The 4,607-nt window shown below is 37.2% G+C and overlaps 1 protein-coding gene across 11 annotated transcripts in view; it reads left to right on the top strand.

Moving 5' to 3' along the window:
* ERC2 (ELKS/RAB6-interacting/CAST family member 2) overlaps positions 1 to 4,607 on the top strand; it is a 481,052-nt gene that overhangs the window by 23,783 nt on the left and 452,662 nt on the right. The window lies entirely within an intron of this gene.

The raw sequence follows: 4,607 nt of genomic DNA, 5'->3' as shown, positions 1-4,607 counted from the left end.
GTGAGTTTCCCCAGCCCTCTTAAGGAATATGTTTCTGTGGGAAAAGCATTGTCAGTTTCTTCCTGCAAGAAACTTGACCGTTTAAGTCTTGGCTTCGTGGGTGACTGTGTTAAGGGGTGTGTGTGGAAATACTCTTTCCACATCTCTTCAGTGCCTTAAAAGAAACTTTAATGTTACTGTTACTTTTGTTTGAAAGCTCTGTGTAAAACAGTTTTCAAAGGCATCAAGGTGAGTTAGCATTTTCACTTTTCTTAAAGGAAACTGTGTATGTGTGTGTGAAAGGAGAGACTTTCTGTCCTGTGAGTGAAGGAGACATGATTTTTTCTTCCAATGAATTAATGCGATCAGGGTAGCCCCTGAGATCTGTGGCTTCACAGCTCAGGTTGAAACTACATGTTTAAACTATGGAGTAACTCTGTGCTGTATCTCATACACGTAGGGTGGGGTAGATCTTCCAGTTAAGAACTGAGAGATTTCTTGTATGTTGTCTTTTGTAGTGCTGGTTCATTTGTATTATGTCTTCAAATCGACATTTTGTTTTGTCACCACTGAAATATCAAACAAAAGGGGAAGGAGATAATGTTTTGCTAGTGAAAGGGAAAGTGAGTACATAGACTGTTCTTGTCATTCTCTTGGAAATGCCCTTTTGATTACTTGAGTGATTAGATGGTAAAAAATACTGACTCCAGAAAATAGTTGGAGTACATAATTTTGAAGGGTAGTGCTGATGGTTGAAAGGTTGTTTCTGTGTTGGAGAAAGTGTGTTTAGACAGGTTTGGAGGAGACTTGGCTGCTGTTATCTTTACGTAGCTCCTGTTTTAATCCTGCCCGGTTGGTGGGGTACCCAGGCTGTCTTCCTGAATGTGGAAGATGATGCTGTCTTATTTTCCTTCCTCACCCTACAACTGAGAGCGTGTGCTTTTGGTTTTCCAGTTGTGTGGGTGTTTTTCTTTCTATACCATGAAGATGGGTTTATGAATAGAAAGTGTCTTCTGCCTTGAACCAAGATGTGTCCCTTTTTCCAGTAGGTTAAGGGTTCTGTTACTGAAATGGTCTCCCTCCTTCTCAAGCATGAAGGAGGTGGTTGGCATGCAGAGATGTCTGTTGTTCTTTGCCATCCTACTGTTCAAAATGGAAATGGAGTTCCTTGCCTTAGAACTTGTGTGTGTCTGGTCTTCCTGAGCGCTGACCTCCTTTTACTTTCTGTTAGTGTTTGAATGCCTACTTATACTTGTTATACCTATGATACTTTCTTGTGTGGATAAGCTGCATTTGGAGGAGACTCATCTCACTACCTCTTGTATTCTACAGGTAGCTTTTCAACTTCCCAAACCTAATGGTGGTCAAATTCTGATGAATGGTGGTGTAAGATATAATTATCCATGCCAGTTGCCCCTCCTATTTCTTGCCTGCTCTGAAGGCTGAAGAAAGGTGGCAAGGGAAAAGGTGCCCCGTATTCTTAGCAGCCAAATATCTAGTGAGCACTTTTGGCTGTCTTAGAGTGTCAAATATGCCTGCTATTTAGAGAATTAGCTATTCAGCATGCATGCTTTCATAGAAGAATGCTCAAGGTGATTTTCTTGTTTTAGAAAGATGATTCTTGCAGACCTTTGGAAGATGACTAACAGAAGAGTGGGTTGTTCACCCCTCAAAGAGGGTGAGGCAGCCAGCCTGTGTATCACTTCCAAAGACAACATATGTTCTCCCACCTGTACGTCTTATGGTGTTTATTATATTTTTATCCACTATGATGCATTTGTTATCTTCTCAGTTTAATTTCGTTTGTAAGATGTTTAAGATATATATGGAGATGGTTAGTCAGATCCACCCAGAAAATATTACTGTGATACTGATTTTTTTTTTCTAATGCAACTGCTCTTTTATTGTGAGATTATATTTGTTTTCTTCGGTTTTAAGATTGCTTTAGAATATTTTTGTGATGCAAGTTTTAGTTGTTAAGTAATCTTATGTACTTAGCAATGACGAGGTTGCCTCAACTTACTTGTTTTGCCACATTAATTTTAGCTTATATTTTCTACGAAGTCCTGGCAAAAGGGCAAGAGTTACTTTAAAGCAAGATGAGATTATAATTTCTTTTTGAGATTTGTAGGTGATTGAGAGAAAGCTCAGAAGCAAAATTCTTTAAATGAACTGAATAGTGCTGCTTATTCTGGATGGTACTTGGAAAATGCAAAGGCAGATCGGGAGAAACATCAGTTAAATCTTTTTTGGAGTACTTTAGGTAACAAAAAAAGAGAACAATTAAAAATAATGCTTTTTATAAACAATTTTTTTGAAATAAAGTGAGATAGGTTTATATATACTGCTGCTTGCATGTAAGGCGTGACCAACAAAAAGAGTTTTCTTTGGAGAATGGCTGTGGACTATTTGTGGGGTCCAAGAAAGCTTGTAAGCATAGATATCCAGCATTTGTTTGTATAAGAAAATGTAAATTTATTTGAATGAATGTTGGTAGTATAGTATTTAAGTTGTGTTGCTGCTTTCCGTTGTTGTTCTCAAGGGATTCTTACGATTCATTTAGTGATAGCAGCTTTTGCAGTGCCCAGGTTTGGAATATCTTAAATAGCCAGATTTTGTTTGTGAGTAGTTGTAACAACACTTAGGAACACCAACCTCATATCCTTTGAGAGACAGTCTATCAGGTGCTGAGCTCTGACAAAGGCTAACAGTAGTAAAGATGTTTTAGCACTTCTTTGGATAAGCATCCATTACTGTCACAGCATTTGTGGAATTCCTTCAGGATATCAGAAGTGTAGACTTTGAGGTAAACAGTTTATATGTTTGGAGAGTTGTCTATTACTACGATCTCTTTAGTTTGTAGTGAGCATAAGGGAGAACTATAGTATCAAAACTTCTGTTCTTGTAGGATGGCGGATGGAATGTGTTTTAAGATTTTGAGGTATACCTCAGACTTTCAAGCTGTGATTGGATGTATGGGAACATTTGACGTTTTGGATGCTCAGCAAAACTTAAGCTTTTCTGAGAAGTTTTAAGATTAGGTTTTTGAAAAGGGGTATCATCTTTCTAGACTATCTTAGAAACTCACTCTTGCATTTGCTGAAGTATTTCAGACTAGTTAGCATGTGGCTTCCTTAAAGACCAATGTACATTTTATTTAGTTCAAGTATCTCATTTTCAATAACTACTGTCTTTTTTTTAAGCTTCTCACTGCTTGTCATGCTTATTATCCTATCCCTCCAACAATGCAGATGTAGAATGTAACAGGTAAATTCTACAGAAATGGAAAATTATGAGATGTATTTTATAGTTAAATCACTTTTTAAAAAAATCTCGAATTGTGCAGGAAATGCCATGAAACCATCGAAGGAGTAAAAAGACCAGTGAAAGATAAATGGTATTGGTACATGTGAAAATAATGTGCTGTAGTTACTGGGATAACTGCGGAGTTGTGGTGGGAAGTCACTAAAGAAAGCAATGTCTATAATGATTGTCTAGCTGGCTATAATGTGCAGTTTATTTGGAAGGAAGTGAAAGAAATGTAACAGAAGTGATCTGTTGGACGAAATTCAGGAATGACAGAGACTACATGTTGCACAGAGCATTGGTAATAGGGGGGACAGTTTCCCTCCAAGTAAGTATCTCAGGTCACTTGGGATGAATGCTGACTTATTAGGCATACTATTCTATTTATTTTGAGAAGCTAAGAGAATACACTTTTGCTGACTTCATTCCAATTCCTAGTGGAAGTTTACTGCGTCTGTACTCGTGGCTGTGCTATTTGGCATCCATTTGGATTGTCTCATTGCAAAAATAACACATTGAATGGACTTGGAGACCATACTACTTGAATTCTCAGGAACTGAGTTCTTTTTGTCAAATATAAATTGAGATGTGCTGAGTTGGAGATTGTGCTGATGCTTCTTCAGGTTTCAGTATGGTGAACTAAGCACTTTTAATGGCCACTAAAATTAATTTACAGATAGTCTGCTAAGATAACATTTCATTGTATCTGTGGTATATACAATATCTGAATCATTTAATAACTTTACAAAACAGCATAGGTCTGTGTTATTTCTGTGACGGTGTGGACTTGGACTTAAACAGTTTTCTGTAGTGCTTTCTTTTCCTCAAAATATATTATTCTGGAAATACAGTTCTTACCACTTATGTTCTTTGAACAATTCAGATTAGTGGACATAGTAAAGCATAGCTCTTTGTTGACCAATGTCAAATAACAGTGCAAGAAATGGGTATTATGAGGTGCTTTACAGAGCAAACTGTCTTCCAGAGATGCATGTTTATTTTTGATAGCTAAGTATTGGAAGACATGGTGTATATTGGTTTTCATTTATATATCAGTTCCACAGACTTCATTTGAAAACTGCTCAATTTGTTTTTTCCTTAAGGAAAGCAGTTACAATTACATGTCATCAATGCCAAATGTTCACATTAGATGCCTTTAAGGACCTACAAATTGCATTTGTGAATTGGCATGATTACGGTCAGCTAAGATGGGTTTAGTGTCAGCGCAAAGGTGGAAGAGTGAATTGCACTATGAAGTTGTCAATAACCAAGTGGCTAGGGAGCTCTTTTCAGCCTTTTCTGTGAATAAATAAGTAAAAAGG

The sequence above is a fragment of the Falco punctatus genome (genome assembly GCF_963210335.1).
Source record: "Falco punctatus genome assembly, chromosome: 4".
NCBI lineage: Eukaryota > Metazoa > Chordata > Aves > Falconiformes > Falconidae > Falco > Falco punctatus.
Note: the sequence above shows the minus strand (reverse complement) of the source record. Positions and strands in the feature narration are given on the sequence as shown.